Source organism: Canis lupus, chromosome 4 (assembly GCF_048164855.1).
Source record: "Canis lupus baileyi chromosome 4, mCanLup2.hap1, whole genome shotgun sequence".
Taxonomy (NCBI): domain Eukaryota; kingdom Metazoa; phylum Chordata; class Mammalia; order Carnivora; family Canidae; genus Canis; species Canis lupus.
In genome coordinates this window covers 38,355,947-38,376,694 of record NC_132841.1, presented here as the reverse complement: position 1 = coordinate 38,376,694, position 20,748 = coordinate 38,355,947, and the positions used below count along the sequence as shown (strand labels likewise).

Sequence of the window (20,748 nt, the reverse complement as noted above, 5' to 3'; positions counted from 1 at the left end):
GGCTGCCCCTAGGAGCAGATTTTAAGTTTGTTCAGTCGATCAATGACAACTTGTCCCTGTGAACCTACTTTTGCAACCAGTCAGTGCCAACCCCTTGCTTCAGCCAAACAGGGACGAACTCATGCCAGGAAACAACGTCTGTGAGAAGAACCAACCAACAACAGTCAAACCCAGTTGACTATTTTTCTATAAACAATATCAATCTGCTTAGGCTTCTAAAAATCCACCAATCCCTGCACTCATTGCTTTTCCAAAGCCCTGGACGAAATCAGTAGTCTGCTCTGCCCAGAGAGACCGCCCAACCAGCATGGCTGTCCCTGACTATGAAAAACAATAAATTCAGCTTTGTCTCTTTATTTCAAGTGTTGAGTGATGGTCCCATCATCATATGAATTTTCTGTGTCTCATGCTTAAAAGTTGGGAGGATCGATTCATTCATTTATTCAGCAAAACTTTCACTAGTGTTTTTTTAATCTACTGGCCACAACAGTAAGTGCTGGGGACACAGAGAAAATAGGACACCATCCCTTTCCAAGAGGAGCTCTCAGACCAGGAAATAGAAGGCCAGAATATGGTATAATAAGCAGAGTACCAGAAGAACCATCCGGGGGCTATGGAAACCCAGGGGAGGAAGTAAGAACTTCAGTAGGGAGAGGAATACAGAGAAATATTTCAAGACAGTGTTTAGGTTGAGGTTTCAATAATGTATGTGAGTTTTCCAGACAAAGAAAAGGGGAGGATATTCAAGGTGCAAGGAACAGAATGGGCAAAACCCTGGAGACTTGAAAAAGCACCCCAGCCTCAGAGATGATGAGGAGGACAGCAGACATTAGCATTCTTGGAATGGCTAGATGAGCGGGGAAGGACCTGGTCCGGAAGGGTCCCCTGTGCTATAGCTATCTGGGAGATTGGTTTAACCTCACTCAACTCAGTCTTCTGATAATAAGGGGTTAAAAACATTACCTACCTCTCAGGATCACCATGAGGATGAAATAAGATGAGGTGTGCCAATATAAATGTTTGGCACACTACATATGATTTTTATTGGGCTCTGTCCTGAAGACTTCTGGGTACAAGGGAGTGAATTGATTACATCATTACATTTGTGCCCTAGGAAGAGCTCTCAGAGGCATTGTGGGGAAGCTGACAAAAAGTATGAACAGTTTCCTTTTGAGAAATTCAGGAAATAATAATGACAATAATCATAGCAGCTGAACTGTCAACTGGGTACATGCTGAATACAAGGCCCTTTTCCTCTGTTAACGGGTATTACATTGTGTTGATTAGTGTATCATAGCAATCCTACGAGGTAGGTGCTATTATTATACCCATTCAAGGGACCTATCCCTTGTGAGGAAAATGGAGCGATCCAAGGGAAATAAAGTTTTGGGTTTTATGACCTGGGTCTGCAGGAACACCTGGATCAACACCGGTGCAAGAACTTGAGATTGGAGATAGTCTGTATTTTGGTGGATCTGAGCCATTGAAGCATTTGTTTACTCATCTGCTTATTGGCCACACACTAACTGAGCATCTACAAGTTGCCAGGCGTGTCAGCAGATGTTGTTTCTGCCCTTACACAGCTTCTACAGTAACATGTAACATGCAGAGCACTAGCTATGTGCCAGGTCCTGTTCTGAGCACTTCCCACCTAACAGCTCATTTAATACTCCCAACAAAGCTGTGAGGAAAGTAAATGTCATCGTGCCTGTTTTACAGAGAGGAAACAGAGGCATAGAGAGATGAAGAAGTCTTGCAAAATCACATGGTAAATTACAAAACTGGAACTTGAACCCAGGGGGTGCAGCTCCTGTGACTGTACCCTTACCAAGAGCTACACCAGAGTATGATCTAGGGTTGTGCTACTCAGAATGAGGTCTGAAGTCCCCAAGCATCCGTGCCACCCGCTGTGGCCCATGGCTTCATTGTACATTCGGTTGAGGCCAGTGGACATGGTGTCCCCAGCCAGACTTTCTCAGGGAAGGAGGTACTGTGATTGCCATTCTGATACAAACTCCTTCTGTGGTCAGAGACCAGCACTGTGAATGGAAGAGGATGAAAGAGACTTTATACAAGTGATCACACCATACATCTGTTATTGTCATTACAATCAGATTTTAGGAGAGAAAAGGGCAGGGTGGCAGGGAGACAGTGCGACAGGGTAGCAGAAATCCCTATCCTCTTTGTAGCAAGGGAAGCGGAGTCTTGGAAGCATATCCCAGAGATGTGGGGGATGGAAAGACTCTGGGGTTGAGGGGGTGGAAGCATGGGGATGGAGTGGGTAACGAGGAGAGCACTGCAGGCGAAGGGGGAGCACCCCTGAAGGTAAGTGGGCAAGACCTTGGCGTGTTTGGGAACTAGAGGACCCATTTGTGAATATAAGGAAAGACTCTCCTAGGAAGTGTGCAAGTAAATTCTGCCACGAGCAGCTCATGCTAGATGAGAATGAGAACACCTTAAGGAACGCCAGGCGTGTTTGCTTGCTGTGCAGAACCTCCTGGAATCCCATGGTGTTGCTCTCTGCTCCAAAAGGTGTGTGCTGAGTTTGCAACAACCCTGGCCAGAGCCAGTCGGGAGCCGTGCTGGACGGCTGGGCTCAAGGCAGTGTTTCCACTTTGCTTCTGTTTCACTGTGGACTGTGTCACTCACCAAACCTGGCTTAGTCAGGTCTGGGGCCTCAAACTGGCTGAGCACTGGCTCTGCGGTTTCCAGAAAACCCCTGGAGCACAGGAATTAAGTCCACCAGCCAGGGTTGAGAGAAGGAAGAGGAGAGGGAGGCAAGGACTGAACACAGACCATCATGTCCTGTGCACTTTACACACATCATCAGCTCCTTTGGTGCCTGCACAGCCCTGTATGTGGGGAACTATGAATCCCCTCATTCCTGAGAAACGAAATGAGACTCAGCCTCAGACTCACCCACCGTGATGCAGTAGTCAGCTCCGAGGCTCTCTAGACAAGCCTGTGTCTCTACTGAGAAGCTCATGCTCAGAGCCCAAAGCATCCTGACCCAAATACAAAGCCCAATCGCAATCCATCACTATCTACTTAAAACACTGGGATGAGAGGAAAGAATGATGTAAGAAATTAAAAAGAAATACAGAGCATAAATGAGACAGGACATTACTTGAATGTGGAGCTGAAAGCACTGTTTTCTGTTACCAGGTCTCCACCTAGGACTTGTCTTCTCACTTCTCCGGGCCTCAGTTTGCCTATCTACCAAAGGGGGGAGTGTTGCCATCACTCCTTGTGGCGTGCATCATCCTCATCTGTAAAATGGGGGTAACCGTGGCTCCCGCTTCACAGGGTTGTTTGGGGATTGAAGGAAATAATACATGTAGAGCACCTGGCCTGAAGTTATGGTCATTGATACCCACGGTCATTATTATGCGTTAGGCTAGGGTTTGAGACATAGTGAGTGCCCCATAAATACTTACATGGTCACAATTTGGCAAAGAAGAAAAGAAAGAGGGGGCAAGATGAGGAGGGTTGGAAGAGAGGGAGGGGAGCTTAACTGCCTCCACTCCAAGTGGGGAGGCACGATGGCAAGGCCCAGAGGGAGAGAGGCCCTACAACCTCCCCATCTCCACCTGACTCCTACCTTTAGTGGATGTATTTGACTTTCTGATGCTTTCTTTGCCCCCTGGAACTTGGGGACAGAAGAAAGAAGGCAGTGGGAACAGCAAAGCTTTTACTTGTCTGGTCCCAATCTGGTCTTGAATCCCCCTGTATTTTTTTTTTTTTTAAGATAGCTGTTATGGGTTATTTGGAGGTACCCGTTGCTGGCAACCTCTCTCCTGTAATTCCCTTGATTTGGGAAATGCAATTGTTCCTGCCACTCATTATAACTCATCCCTCACTCCAAGGTGGTGGGCCACCCTCAGGTTTGACTAAGTTCACCTCACCCTGCCTGGTGGTCCTCTAAGGCAGAGTCTTGGGCAACCCCACACCTTTGGCCTGTTGGGGTGGGGCTGGAGGTCTAGACCTTATTCCACTGCCTTGGACACTCCAGCCATTCTTTCAGTCTTTAGATCTCTCGGTCACCAGCCAGAACCTAGTTAACTCCTGAGTGCATTCTACCTTTGATGAGAGTGAAGCACTAATAGAGAAGCACCAGGTCTTAACCACCTCTTTCACAAGTCCCGCAGAGTGGTCTTGCATCTCACTTTGGAACAAGACATCTCTTGAGCTTTGGCAGAGTAGGAGGCTAGAGTATGTCCATTTTAAAAGCAAGTTATTACTACTACTATTAATAATAATAAAAGCAAGTTACATAAAATACCATGAGAATTTGCTACTGAGATGGGAGAAGTAGGGTAAGAATCAGGGATAGTTTTCTGGAGAAGGTGATACTGGAGATGGATTTTGAAGGAGATATGAAGTTACCAAGTGGTGGTTGGAAGAAACGTCTTTCCGGATGGCAGAAACCTCATGTGCAAAGACTCAGAGGCCTGGGGAGAGCTAGGTGTATTTGGGCAGAGTAGAGTGTAGTAAGGAGGGACTCAGGCCAGCCTAACTAATTCAAAGTTAGCTCTCTCTCCACTTACTAGTTGAATGAACTTGGGTAAGTAATTCAGTGTGGGTCTCTCAGCCAGGCTGCCTCTTCCTGAGGCCAGTGGCTTGTCTGCTTTAGAGCCAATAACAAACCTTGAGAGCTTTTTAGAAATCCAGCAGAAACTGACTCAGGGGTTCTGGGGTGGGCTCCAGGATTCTCCTGCAGGAGGCCTATTGGCCACGCTTTGCAGACCTCAAGTGTCTCACACCCAGGACCGGGCCTGGCACACTGTTAATGCTCAGCAAGCAGTGAATGAAGAAATCGAATTGATCAATTCAATACAGCTTTGCCCAGCAAGAATGCTTCTGGAAGGAACTCTTGGCTGCCTAAAATATCTCTACCCATTTCACACCACAGAGGTGGTGCCTGCCTCACAGAGGGTTGCACAGAGGCCAAGAGCTCAGATGCATCCACCCAATCTGGGGACATTAGTCAGACTGTCCCAAGGACAAATGCTATGGTTATTTCAAGCCTCTCTATGTTGTCATTGTGCAGATGAGAGGGAGCTTGGAAAAGTTGAGAGACAACTACTGGGAGCTCTGTGCAAAAAGCAGTATGGTATGAGGATCTTAGACCTCATAGGAAAAGATCCTATGATCTTCCCTCCTCATAGGGGAAAGTGCACAGGGCATTGGAGTCAAATGTCCCTGGATTTTACTCTTGGCAAGTCACTTCACCTCTCTGAACCTCTCTGAACTTCACTTTCAACATAAAATGGAAGTAATACCACCTGCTTTGAGGACTGTTGGGTGAATTGAGTGAGGGTAGGGGGTTACAACAGTTTAGAAACGTGAAGCCAGCAGAGGGAGAGGCGGAGCAATGCATGAATGCCGCCCGCCCCCCTGTGAAATAAACACAGATCCCCTAATGAGAACAAACACAGGCTATTTAATCAGGGCTCAGCCTGAGTTTGGCAGAGGCTCAAAGGCAGGCGGGGAAGTAGGAAGGATTTGTCGTGGGAAAAAGGGAAGGCCTCCGGGGATCTCTGATCACAGGCAGTAGCTGGAAGTGGGCTCCCTAGAAGTAGGGTACCTTGTGTGATTGGTTTGGGGAGCATATTTGGCTTTCTCTTGCTAGTCCTGAGTTGGAAGTGGAGGCTGACAATAGGGAAGCTGGCAGTCACTGGGCCAGCCCTGACCATCCTAGGAAGATGTGCACAGGTGGTTTGGTTTGGCTTCTCCAACTGGCTCCCGCAGAGGTTGGGTGTTACAGTGCTGTTGTCACATATGGTCTGGCCACTGGTCGTTTGTATATTTAGACTCTCACTGAGCACTTATGGTACATTCATTCATCGGATATTTATCGAGGCCCTTTTCCATGTCCTGGGCATCCAGGCCCGGCTGCAAGCAGGGCAGAGCAGACCTCCTGTGCTCCGGGTCCTGTCCACACAGAGCCACCCTCTTTGTGTCCATGTGCTACTGAGACCTTCAGGGGCTGACAGCATAGTGAGTTCTATTTATTCAAATTTCATATTTCTTGAGATTCTGAGAATCCTTCCTGTGGCCACAGACCCTACTTCTGTCCCAGAGAACAGGCTTTCTTCTCCTTACTTAGCATCACCTCTTTCAGAGATGCCCAGGCACCCCCTGCCACACTGTTACAACACATGCATCCCTACCTCTCTGTTTTCCCAGCTGTCATATGCCTTGTCTGCCACTGGTGCTAGTGCTCTGGACAGGGACCGTCCCGGTGGCCACAAACAATCGAAGACTGTTTCGTTCCTGTGGGTCTGTGAAGGCCCTTGGCACCCCTGCCCGCACTGAGCCAAGCCCCCAGAAGGAAAGGGCCTGTGCACTCAGTGGTTTTTGTTTTGTTTTGTTTTGTTTTGTTTTAGTGAAGAATTATGCTCCTTCCCTCCAGGAAGACCAGAGCCTCAGCTGCTTATTTCACTTGGCTAAGCCCCAAACATACTTTCCCACCCTCTTATCATTTCCCTATCTCCATATTTTCTGTCCCCCTCTTTCTTCCAGGTTAAGAATAGTAGTAGTGATAGGAGCTGCCCTTTACTGAAGGTTACTTCAATACCATGCATTTCAACAAACACGGATGACACATTAAATCCTACAATCCTCCCGATAACTCTGTGAAGCTGCACTTTAACCATTACCCCGGGGTAAGACAAGGAAACCGTTAGAGGCTCCTAAAAAGATATGTTGGAGTCTCAGCCTCTCAGGACCCCGGAATGTGACCTTGTTTGGGTCTTTATAGAAGTCATCAAGTTCAAATGAGGTTGGGAGGGTGGGCTCTATGTCCTTATCAAAAGGAGAAGTTTGGACACAGACACATAGCAATGGAAGACGATGCAAGGAAACTGTGAGAAGGTAGCCTTCCACAAGGTGAGGAGAGAGGCCTAGAACACATCCTGCCCCCACAGCCCTCAGGGGGAACCAACCCCCCCCCCCAATACCTTGTTCTAAGACATCTGGCCTCCACACTGTGAAATAAACAAGTCTTGTCATTTAAGCCACCCAGTCCTTGGCCCTTTGTCACAGCAGGCCTAGCAAATGAACGCAGAAGCTGATGCTCTGAGAGGCCAAAGTAACTTGCACAAACCTCAGAATGAACAGGTACTAGAGTCCGGGCTCCCAGTGGGTCACTCCCTGGGCTCCAGGCCAATCCCTCTGGGTGTCCTGTCTACTGTGTCCTGCCTTTTTAGTAAGTTTTAGCCCAACTTATATCTCCCCCACCACTATGCCAGTCCCTGGGCCTCTGGACCTGCTTTCTTAGGTCTTTCTGTCCTTCCTACTCCCACTGCATCCCGCCTTCCTCCCTCTCAAAGTCAACAGCTAATATTTTTCAGGGATCTCATTCCTCAAGCCCTGTTCTAGGGGCACCACTTAAGAACACTGTTCCTTTCTCCAACCTGCAGAAGGATGCATGTGTGGACACAAGGTGCAGACAGAATGATAAGAATAAATATTATTTTGAAACATTGACAAGAACCAATAAAAAAATATCTGTGATCTCTATTATAGGCATACGAAATCCATCCTTAATGGAAGGAAATGATAAATTTCAGATAGAAGACGATGAAAATAAAGGTGTATTTTCTCCCATAAAACTTCATAAACTCCCTGGATTCTATCAGTAGACTCCTTGGTGGTTAAGAGCCCCAATCAGCCTACATATCTGAGCTGTACAGTAACTATTCTTGCATCCTCTCTGCCTTGTGAATTCCTAACAGACAAGCACTATATCATATTCACATTTGCATCCATAGCAGGTGGCAAGACCCAGCTTACAGCGCCTTCTCAATATATGCTGGAAGGAAGGGAAAGGCGGGGCTGAGGGATGAAAAAAGGAGGGAGGAAGGTTGGTGGAATGGATCCTCACACAAGACGAGGAAATAACTTTTTCCAGTCTTCAGATGCTGCTATGACTGGGGCTCTATGAATCCTAGACTTCTGTCCATTTTCTGGCAAGCCCATATGATTCATCCTCTTAATATTGAGATGGCCAGTAACAAAGCAATATTTTTAAAAAATCAAATGTATTTGGCCTTCTGTAAATATAAAAAGAGTGGACATTTTGTCCGCATGTTTACTTTGATGAATTTACACTCATGGTTTATCCTTATAGACCCCTCAATTCAATTTGGCAAAGATGGTGCTACAGAAAAGCCATTGGTAGGAGAATTTGTCTGTCCCTTTTCCTCCCCAATTCAATTCAAAAAGAAAAGCATTTTCTAGGTCCCTACTCTGTGCTCAACTAGAAGCTATAGGCCAAGGTCTCAACCTAGAAACCCAAGTCCACAGCTCAAGGCAGCAGAATGGACTGCAGCCCTCACATGTCAGTGATTAAGGACCACCGTCGTAGCCCTGCCTCACTAGGACTGGGTGGGCAGAGCTGGGTCAAATCAACACAAGAATTGCACATGGACAGGAGGGGTCTCCTCAAGCCCAGTCCTGCCCCAAACCCCTGGAAGCTCCACACCAGCAGGGACTGGGCACAATTACAATTCATCTTTTTTTCAAAAGAATTTCAGGGTATTTTGAATTAAAACATAAAAAGAAAGAATCAGTCCAGTGCTACCGGCTGCCCAGACTCTGTCAGTTAACCCCTCATCATTGGCTCTGTGGAGGCTCCTGGGCAGTGGCTTCTGTATCAGGGTCAACTCCAACATATCTGTCTTTGTCAGTTTAGGCTGCTATAACAAAATAGACTAGGTGGCCTAAACAACAGAAATTTATTCATCACGGTCCTGAAGGCTGGGAAGGCCAAGATTAGGTGGCTGGCTGATCCAGTTCCAAGTGAAGGCTTATTTCATGGCTGTGTTCTTACAGAAAGAGAGATTACCTCTCCCATGTCTCAAGGGCACTAAGCTCATGCATAAAGACTTTATTTTCATGATCTAATTACTTCCCAAATACCCCACCTCCAAATAGCATCACATTGGAGATTAGAGCTTCAACATATAAGTTTTGAAGGATGCAAACTTTTAGTCCATAATGGTGTTCTTGCCCTGTAGACTTTCCCATCCATGACCCACAGTTGAGATCCTGTTATGGCCTCTGATTGGAGATGCCACCTCCAGCCACATTATAGGACAGCTTCATCTCATCTACCATATCTCACTGGAAAAAACAAACATCATCACCTTTTACCATTGGTTTATGACAAGTCTACCAACCTGGCCAGTCTTCTCAGAACCTTGACCCCAGGCCTCTGTCAAGCTTCATGTTTGGATGCTTTCTCTAGACCTCACTTTGGTACTGTGACCTTTCTTACTGGAACACTGGCAAAACATCCTCTGCTGTTACTCTCCAGACTGGCAAGCATTGCCTCAAGTTAAACACGGTGGCCTTTCCATATCTAAAGCTTTCATCTTTTCTAATTTCAAATTTCTCTGAATAGCCCCAGAAATGGTACCAACAGGATCCAGGAAACAGCTTTGTAGGAGCATCTTATTTGGAGGGCTCACATACCTGTGTCTTCAGAGATGACAGCCACCTCCTATGATGTCTTTCAGTTGGGTTGACTCAGGTAGAGGGCCAGGATGAAGACTTCAAGATCAGACTGACCCCAGGTGGCTACCTGTACTGCCATATTCTCCTGGGAGACTTTGGGACTACTAACAAACCTCCCTAAGACTTAATGCCCTCATATGTAACAGAGATAATATTATAGTATATCTAGTATATTACAGTGTGAATTATCCAGGGTTGCTATCCAGGTTGATAAGATATCCAAGCTAAATTAAAGAAGGCATGTAAAATTCTGTCCCCCTTGGCCCAATCAGCTGTGGCCTCACAGAGACAGGGTGTGCACCGTGAAATAGGCCTGCAACCTTCCCTGAGCGGACCCCTGACTCCGCACTCATGTCCCCTGCCTCTCCCACCTTTCACCTGGTGAACCCCTGCACCACTTTTAAGCCTTATTCTATGGCCCCATGAACCAGCCTCCACACCCACTCGGAGAATCAGCTCCTCCCTCCTCAGTGCCCTCCCAACAATGCCTCTATGGCAGTAACAACACAGCTTCTCACGAACTTTTATTCCTGTAGCTGGTTTTGGTTCTTCTATCTCAAGCACAGTCTCTTATCTCTGGGGTCTAGCCCAGGGTAAATAAATGCTGAGTGGCCGGCTGAGGAAATTAAATGAATTTCCTGTCAGTTTTATACTTTATGAATATATTTTAGCCCTCATGAGAGGCCTCTGAGGGTTATATCATCATTGCCCAAAAAGATGAAATGACTTATCTATGCCATACAGCCTATTAGAGATGGAATAAAGGTCTCAACCCAGGTCTTATGGCTCCAGAACTGTTAATAAAACTGTAGTGCCAGTCTTATTCTCTGCTGTAGATGTCACAACCTCTCTGTTTTCAAATCTGTGAGAGATTTATTTGAATAACTCTATTTGCCTTTTAAGGGGTTGTGGGAGAAATAATTACTACTTATCCATTGTCTGGAAATGGCAGGTTATAAAATGCAGCAATCCAACTCAGTCTTCATTTTTAGATCTTTTATAGAACATGAGACTCTACTCTGCAATCATAGTAGAAAGGCTTTTCTTTGTCTGTTTATGCAAAAGTTTATTTGAGCCCTTGATTTTGAAATCTAAGGATTCATATTCTTCAGCATCTCCTCAAATGTAAGTAAACGCAGATGTAGATTTTTGACAGTCTGGTCTCTCCATGCAAAACCACCTCTGACCCTCCATTTGTAAGTTGGGGTGTGGGGTTGGGGGTGGCTGGGAGCTCATCCATCCCTAGCACTCAGCACCTCACCAAGGTGATCCTGTATCCTCTTGGCTAAAGTGGCTGATTTAAGTGAGAGCAGACAGCCAAGCCAGACCAATAGGAGTCAGGACTGGGATTTTGCTAGGAAAAAGGCTTAGGAAAGAGTGCTCCAGTTACTAAGCCTACAACTGCTGGTGTCTACCCTTGTGTCATCACCTAGAGAAGAGTGTATCTGAGTCTCCATAGAAAGCAGTTTCAAGAGATGGAGAGCTGTCAGATTCTGATGACAGGAGGACCCCATGACTAAAACCAGTGCCAGCCCTGGACTTAATCAATTATCAGTGAGAAGAAGCAATAAATTTCCTTTTACGCTGACACTTGCCTGACCTGGCATTTACAACAACACCAAAAAAAAAAAAAAATCCTGGATAATATTGAAAATAACTATCATAATAATTGAAAATAAATAATATGGCAAGTCAAATTCTCAACCTGCTTGCTGAGCTCAAATTATACTGACTATACTGAGTTAGGCAACAGCCTCCATGTTCAAAGAATTTATATTCCAATAAAGAAGACTAACAAAGATATTTTTTAAATGATTCTGTCTTTATTTCATTCCTTTACAATCAAGAAGACTAAACAAATTTTTTTTTTAGTGATTCTGTCTTAATTTCATTCTTTTACTTAATAAGCGTTTGCTAAATGCTATGAGATTAGAGCACTCTGTTTTATTGTACTTGAACTTGAGGTTCATGGCCCTTATCTTAATCTTAAATAGTCAATTGTCATGTAATTATTACATTAATGACTTCCTCTCCCATCAGACTGGAATTTCGTGTGGAATGAAACTTTGTCTTGTTCACTACTATGCCCTGTGCCTGGCACAGTGTTCACCATCTAGGAGTTACAGTCTGATGGTGGAGGCACATCAGACTGTAACTGGCACAAAACAGACCATTGTAACACAAGGAGATACTTGCTCCACCTCCACCAGAGTCATGACAAGTACAAGGGTTGTGGGTCCCCAGAAAGAGAGTCGAGCCATTTGCTTAGAGAAGGAAAGCAGAACCTGGGGACTATTTCCTTGAGGAAGTAGATTTTGAACTTTTTATTTCATGTCCTGTTTGTTTGTTTCCTTCGGTTTCTTTTAGGTTGAGAAAGATGTTGTGCTGATATACTCTGGAGTGGCCTCCAATCTTCCCCACTTCTTGGTGTTCAGATTTAGGCTTCTTCTGGCACCAAAAGCGAGTTGGTTGCCTTGGTGCAGACTTTGGGCATTCTCTCTCTCTCTCTCTTTTTTTTTTTTTTTTTTAAGATTTTATTTATTTATTCATGAGAGACACAAAGAGAGAGGCAGAGACACAGGCAGAGGGAGAAGCAGGTTCCATTCAGGGAGCCTGACATGGGACTCAATCCCAGGTCTCCAGGATCACACCCCAGGCTGCAAGTGGTGCTAAACCACTGTGCCACCGGGGCTGCCTGGCATTCTGTCTTGGATATACTTCATCATGGGTTTTGTAAGCAGCCTCTAAGATGATTCTCCAGTGATCTACACCTCCTGGGAACAGAAGCTTACTTGAATTCGGCTTTCTGTAATTTGCATCTAAAATAGTCAAAGATGAACGTGAACATTATGTACATCCTTGAAACCAAGCATCCCAAGTGTTCAAGACTCCCCATTCTAGAAAAAATAAAGCACAAAAGACAAACATCCCCTTAGAAAGTCTTATAGTGTACCATTCTTTGGATCACCAATCTGGGAAATGGGCCCTACAACCCCATTTTGAGATAGATTTGCTTAGAAAGAACCTGAAACCAGAGAAGCTAATTCAGTTCAGCCCACATTGAAGTTTTAATTTTTTTTTCTCAGAGTTAGCACTAGAATCCTAGCCTTAGATCATTCAGATGACAGCAGAGGTCTTCCAGCCCCTGAGACCTAAGGCCACATGAAGCTTCTACAAGCTTTCTATAATTCTAAACCTCTTACAAGTTTCTACAGCTTTATGTCTACGGTTCTATGGGTTTGAAATAACTCTGTTTTCTCATCTTTATTAAAAGCTCCATTTGTCCCTTAAGAGCTATTTCATGTGTCATCTTCTCCATGAAGTCTTTCTTGATTGCAAAGCATTAGTTGCTCCTCTCTCTGTTCCCAAAACATTCTGAACACCCTGTCTTTGTACTTCATACACACTATGGATTCTTGTGTTTACTCCGTCTCCTCACTGGACTGAGTCCCCCAAACGCAGTGTCCATGAATCAGCACCTCTTTGTATCTCCAGCTGTCAGATCCTGGCATGAAGTAGCCACTCAGTAAATATCATCAGATTATATTGGAAAAGAAAAAGAGCAGAGAAATTCTCCCACCAGGGTTTCCTGTTTTGGGGACAAGACTGTCAAGGTCACTGAACAGAGTTATTTATTCCTCAGAGCCTTAAGACCCAACTTACATCAGGGGGGTCATGACTGACAGACATTTTAAATAAAAGAAGATAACATTTGCCTCACCATTAGCACTCAAGCAAAACCATGTGGGACAAATTAATTCATGTGTATCAAGTTATATTTATCTTATTTTTTTTTAAGTAGGCTCCACACTCGGTGGAGGGTGGGGTTTGAACTCACAACCCTGAGATCAAGATCTGAGTTGAGATCAAGAGTCAGATGTTTAACCAGCTGAACCACCCAGGCGCCACTTAAGTTGTATTTATCTTAATAACCACAGTCCTTTCTCAGGGTGCAGGGTTGGATCTAAATGTCTTTCTCTGGAATCTTGAGTAAGTGGGTTTTATTGCCACTTGCTCCTGAGAGGAACACTTTGCATTCCAAAAGCTTGTTTTAAGAAGCCCAGCAGTTTAGTTTAAAACTAAATTGCAAATCATTATCCCCTCTATTACATTTTGCTAGATAATCAAAACATGAGCAATAGAAATCTAACTATATTTGAAAAACTTCGTCTCATCATTGTCTGAATGCATTCATTCATTCATTTATTCTTCCCAAAAAATGTCTACTGTATGACAGATTTTGTAATACAAAAGCATTTCCCATATTCTAATGTCTCTAAATTTCTCTAGTGAGCAATTTTTCCAACAGTATTACCATAGAACAGTTGACATTTGGAGGGTTATTTTGATAAAATCATCACTATCACTGCTCATACACCACATCTTTCTCCACCCAGGGCCATTGCAAATGCCCAGATCCTCACTTCAGGTTTGCGAGTCAATAGCTCTGAAGTCTGATGAAGCAATACTAAAGATTGAACAACTTACTTCCTATTTCACCATCTTGCTGCTCTAAGAGATACGTTTCTATGTTCCTGTTCATTGTTCCCCTGATGCTTCTATTAGCCAGTTCAGTGTTTCTGTCCTGTGACCCTATTTCCACTGGGCCAGAGCAATTGAGGCTGGATGGTACTTTTCCACCTGCAGCCGTGAGCTGTGCTGGAAGCAGCCAAGCCCTCAGATCCTTTGAGCTGAACTGAAGTCACTCACTTACCTAGAAATCCTCTTCCTTCCTGATGAGTGGCTCTCTAGGTTCTTGTCTTTTCCTACTTGTGGAACTCTAATGGCATTAAGTATCAAAAAGAAAAAGGATTTCTGGGATGCCTGGGTAGCTCAGTGGTTGAGCATCTGCCTTCGGCTCAGGGCGTGATCCCGTGGTCCCAGGGTTCGAGTCCCACATATGGCCTCTCTGCATTGAGCCAGCTTCTCCCTCTGCTTCTGTCTCTGCCTCTCTCTATGTATCACATGAATAAATAAAATCTTTAAAAAAGAAAAAAAAAAAAGAATGAAAAAGGATTTCCCATCTTTTTCTTCCGGGAGACTCCGTGACTGCTAGGTGTATTTAATGCTTCCTCCTCATAACCAGCCAAAACAATTTTGAAAAAGAAGAACAAAGTTGGAAGGCTCATACTATCTGATTTTAAGGCTTAATATAACAACACTACAGGGGACTTGATAGTGTGTCTATGGCATAAAGATGGATATAGATCAATGGAACCAAAAAAGAGAGTCCAAAAATAGACTAACATCTATATGGTCATTGATTTTTGACCACATACAAAGTTAATTCAATGAGGGAAAGAATACCTTTTTTAACAAATGGTTGTGGAACAACTGGACATCCATTTGCAGAGAACAAAACTTGTCCCTAACCTCACCTCATTATGCATAAAAATTAGTTCACAATGAATCACAGACCTACATACAAGAGCTAAAACTACAAAATCACAGTTTCTGAGAGAAAGCATAGTAGAATATCTTTGTGATAGTCAGGTAGCCAAAATTTCTTAACTACGATACAAGAAACAAACCATAAAATAAAAAGTTAATAAATTAGGCTTGATAAACATTTTAAACTTTTACTCTTCACAAAACTACTGAGAAAATGAAATGGCTGAACTCCAATTAAAAAAAAGTAAAAAAAAAAAAGCAGGAGAATTGTTAAAGAAATTATGGTATATTTATAGAATTGAAAACAACTCAGCAATAAAAAAAATAAATTATTACTGAAAAAAAAAAGAAAATGAAATGGCAATACATAGACCAGAAGTAGATAGATAGGTAGATAGATAGATAGCCTTCTATAAAGTAGCCCTACTACTCCATGACTATAAAATAAACATTCTAATAAAAATGAATAAGTTATTTAAGCAGAAACATCATAGAAGATATATGAATGTGCAATAAACATGTGAAGATGTTCCCTGTGTTTAGTCACCAGGGAAATTATGATCAACATTTCAGTGGGGTACTACTACACCCACTAGAATAGTCCAAATTAAAAATATTGACCTTAGCAAGTGGTCACTTTGGAAAGTAATTGCCAACAATTAATTACACTTGCTGGGTAGTTTATTGTTTTTAAAAGCCATAAATTCAAGAAAGAAAACAAACAAGTACGGTGAGTTCGGGGAGGGCAGGGAAGAGAGGCAAACCAAGAAACAGACTCTTAACTATAGAGAACAAACCGACAGTTCCCAGAGCCAAGGGCATAGAGGACAGGAGAAAAGGGTGATGGGGATGAAGGAGTGCACTTGCTATAATGAACACTAGGTGTTGTATGGACTTGCTGAATCACTAAATTCTATGCCTGAAACTAACATTACTCTGTTAACTAGCTGAAACTTAAATAAAAACCTGAAGAAAAAAATTTTAATAAAAGTTACCCACATACAAGCCATTTGATCTAGCCCTTCCACTCCTGGATATTTTCTCACAATGATTTGTACATGAATGCTCATAGAAGATTTATTAATAAGGGGTGACAATTGTGTCTATTCATACAATCAGATGGTCTTCCTCAATAAAAAAAAAAAAAAAAAAGACCTTACTGATTTGTACCATATCAGTATGTATTTTTGGAGTCAAACTTCAAAATCATTGTGCTGAGCAAAATAAGCCAAATATATAAAAATATTTGTTATAGGGGAGGCACCTGGGTGGCTCAGTGATTGAGCATCTGTCTTGGGCTCAGGTCATGATTCTGGGGTCCTGGGATCAAGTCCCACATCAGGCTCCTTGCTCAGCAGGGAGCCTGCTTCTCCCTCTGCCTATGTCTCTGCCTCTCTCTCATGAATAAATAAATAAAATCTTTTAAAAAATTTATTAGATAATTTTACTTCTGTGGCATTCTAAAGGAGGCAGATCTCTTCTATAGTGACAGGAAGCAAATCAGTGGTTGCCCGGGGCCTGGGTAAGCATGGGGATGTAGTACAAAGGGGCCCGAGGGATATTTTGGGGCATGAGAGAAATGTTCTGCATCTTGATGGTGGTGGTTACACAACTGTACATATTTGTTAAAACTCATCAAGTGGTGTACTTAAAAAGGTCATTATATTTTCTTTCTCATACAGGTCTACATTATCCCTATGGTTTTTCATGATCCTTATTCACTGCATACAATTTGTTATAAAAAAAATTTTTAAAGCTCCATCACATTGGATCCTCTGATAAGCTGCTCTTTTTCAAGGAAAAAAAGAGTGCTCCTCGTTTTTTCCTTTCTCAAGTGCTCCTCTTCCTGCTCCTTTGTAGGCTGGTCCTTTTCTAGCCCAGAAACTCTGGGACTCCCCATCATTTCTTCCCTGGGTTGGATATCCCATGTCATCCTCATTTGGGGCTTGTTCCCTTTGATTTTGAGTCCTATAGAAAGTGTGAAGATTTCTACCTCTCCTGAATCCTATGGAAAATGTAGGTGCGTAGGGGATATTGCTTATATTAATTGTGACAATACCTTTCACTAATAACAAGTTCAAAACAAGCCTATAAAGTAGGTTTTTAAATTCCCATTATGGAGATTTCAAGACCGGCTTGGCCGAGACCTCTCCTCCCTGGCGTGGCTCTGAGTGTTTATTACAATGAAGAAATCAATAATTTCAAGACACCAAGCAAATTATTGGAAAAAAGAAATCTGCATTATGTTCAACTCCATGTATAAATATTCTTGCCTCTCCATTTATGCAGAAGCTTGACTTTGGTACTGGGGTAAATGTGTACCTTATGAAAAGATCTCCAAGAGGTTTGTCTCATTCTCCTTGGGCTATGAAAAAGATTAACCCTAAATGTAATGATCATTATCAAAGTATGTATCAAAAGAGATTAATAGATGAAGCTAAGATTTTGAAAAACCTCCATCACCCAAACATTGTAGGTTATCGTGCCTAAACTGAAGCCAGTGATGGTAGTCTATGTCTTGCTATGGAATATGGAGGTGAAAAGTCTCTAAATGACTTAATAGAAGAACGAAATAAAGACAGCCAAGATCCTTTTCCAGCAGCCATAATTTTAAAAGTTGCTTTGAACATGGCAAGAGGGTTAAAGTATGTACACCAAGAAAAGAAACTGCTTCATGGAGACATAAAGTCTTCAAATGTTGTAATTAAAGGTGATTTTGAAACAATTAAAATCTGTGATGTAGGAGTCTCTCTGCCACTTGATGAAAATATGACTGTGACTGATCCTGAGGCCTGTTATATTGGCACTGAGCCTTGGAAACCCAAGGAAGCTTTGGAAGAGAATGGCATTATTACTGACAAGGCAGACATATTTGCTTTTGGCCTGACTCTGTGGGAAATGATGACTTTGTCTATTCCACACATTAATCTTCCAGATGATGATGATGATGAAGATAAAACTTTTGATGAAAGCGACTTTGATGATGAAGCATACTATGCAGTTTGGGGACGAGGCCACCTGTTAATATGGAAGAACTGGATGAAACGTACCAGAAAGTAATTGAACTTTTCTCTGTATGCACTAACAAAGATCCTAAAGATTGTCCTTCTGCCGCACACATCGTGGAAGCTTTGGAAATAGATGTCCAGTGATCCCCGCATATTCATGACTACTGCCTTTACATGTGGCTCATGTATAGAACTGTTCTGTTTACTCTAATACACTACAGAGTTACTATGATAAGCTGTAATTATTAGACTTTTTGGAAGTGACCCACTTTAGGACCACAGTGCCTAGTTAACATTTAAACAGCTGTATTTGTTAATATGCTTCTGATGACAAGCATTTGAGATTATAGGTTTTCTACCAAGTTCAGGAAACTAGCTACTTATGTATTTGAACATTTATATATATATAAAACACTAGCGTAATACAATGCTATAAACTCTATGCCTAACATTAATTTGGATCGAGTGACCATCTCTTTTATTATTTCTCAAAAATTATTTTAATAGATCTATTGAAATTAGCACTTTGTGCCATACAAAAAGAAGTCTACGTTTGCTTATTTTTTAAGCCATTTAACTTTTTCCTGGCCTTGTTTGGCTGATGTGCTTATTATTAAATATGGTCACCAGAAGCTGAGAGAATATGGCTCATAAGACTAGCTTCCTGGGTATTTAGATGCTTTTGGTTAAGGCTTATCTTGTTCTCTCCATTCTCCCCAGGTCTTTGGCTTTCGCTTTAATTTATTAGATGTATTTTCTGTTTTGAAATATTTTTTTTATTTAGTAATCTATCTCTTAAGTATTTTGTACTGGCATAAAAATAAAATCCTAGTAGGATGATATAGAATAAAGGAGACTTCAGTTAAAAAAATAAATAAATAAATAAAAAATAAATAAATTCCCATTATGTAGAGAAGTAAACTGAAATGGAAGGCAACTTGCCCCGAGTCTCACATCTAGAAAGTAGTAGAGCTAGGATTTTCTCCCAGGATTTTCTAGCCCTAAGTCTGATGTGCTACCATCCTGAGGTCTTACCATACATCAGACACCGTACTGAGCTCTTTACATTATCATTGCTATCCATGATCCTCACCATATTCATCCAGAAGGTGTTGACATGACAGCTGTTGTCAAATATTGAAGAGCTGCCATAAGGAATAAAGAATTAAGCTTACTAAAATAACCACAGAGATCATAACTTGGATCAGTGAGAAGTTACAAGGAGACAAATGTTGGCTCAAAATAAGATAATTTCTAACCATCTGAGCTGGCCCAGATTGAGTCTCTTTGTAAGATAATGAGCTCTCCATCCCTGGAGATACACAAGAAGAGTCTATCTGCTCAAAGAGACTTGTAAAATCAACTTTTTTGTTTTGTAAGCTGATAACTGGGGGAGGGTATCAGGATGAACTCACTATGACCGGGCACAGTGCTTGCATACAGAATCTCATGGGAAAATATGATGTACACATCCTTATTTATTTGACTAGTGAAGAAACTAAGCTCAGAAAAATCAACTAATTAACCTGATAACATAATTAATGTGGAATTTTGAGTCCAAGTCTATCTAATTCCAAATCTCACAAGGTCAGTCAGACTAGATGAAAGGATTCAATGCCCTTTCATCCTTTCAGCACCAAGATCTCCTCTGAGACCCATCCCATCCCCACAGATATCTTTAAAAGACCCTATCCATTTAATTAACTGCTTCTACCAAGCATCAGTGGTTCATCACAGGGCAGGCTACAGCGCTGTCCACTAAAAGGAAAGGGCTTGTAGAATTCCATGCGAAAGCAGAGGCACACACCACTGCCAATAGCCAGTTCCGATTTAAGATCAATGCGTGTTAATATTAAAAACTGCTCACAAGCCCCACTGAATACCTTCCAAGATCCTTTCTGAATCAGGAACCTCAAAGAAAGATTAATTTATACAGTGCGTATTGATGTTGCTGCTTAGGGAGAAGCATTATTTTTGACTGAACATTTTTTGATGTTCAGTGAGCTCTTTTTCTCCACCTCCTCCCTTCTTGCTTGATGCAACCCCAATCTTGAACTTTATTCAAAATCCAACTAAAACCTGGTCTTCTCCCTGACATTTCTTGCCTTGGAGTTCCTACAGCACTTGCATTAAAGCAACAATCTCAAACTCCTGTCTTGTAACCTTCTGTGTCTTGCCTTCCCTTGTTTTCTGACAAAACCCTGTAGGGTCCTGTGGGAAGATTCCCAACCTTGAATTTGGTGCCATGTATTCATTAAGATCTTCTAAATTGCAGGCACCAGAAACCAACTCAGTCTGCTTCAGCAGAAAAGGAGATGTATTGGGACGCCTGGGTGGCTCAGTGGTTGAGCATCTACCTTTGGCTCAGGGTGTGATCCCAGGGTACTGGGATCGAATCCCACATCAGGCTCCCTGCAAGGAGCCTGCTTCTCCCTCTGCCTGTGTCTCTGCCTCTTTCTGTGTGTCTCTCATGAATAAACAAATAAATAATCTTAAATAAAAGAAAAGAAAAGGAGATGTATTGGTTTAGGTGTAACAGAAAAGTCCCTGTGTATGCGGGTGTCAGACATGGCATAATCTGGTAAGACATAAAAATTATACCAAAACTTGATGTCATTCTCCACTAAGGTGACCAGCGGTCTTAGTCTGCTGGGGGACTAAGGGCTTCCGGTGATGGGAGACTCTCAGTTTCAAAGTCCCAAGCAGACCAAGACAGGCCGGGCACTTAACTCTCTCCACCTCTTGCTTCCATTTCCCTCTGCGCTAGTGCCATCTTTAGGCAAATCCTCTGTGTGGTCTGGCATCGCAAGGCTCCAGTATCTACACA

At 42.7% G+C, this 20,748-nt stretch overlaps 1 pseudogene; it reads left to right on the top strand.

Moving 5' to 3' along the window:
• The first annotated feature begins 17,029 nt into the window (after positions 1 to 17,029).
• On the top strand, positions 17,030 to 18,114 carry LOC140631409 (lymphokine-activated killer T-cell-originated protein kinase pseudogene; annotated as a pseudogene).
• The last annotated feature ends 2,634 nt before the right edge of the window (positions 18,115 to 20,748 follow it).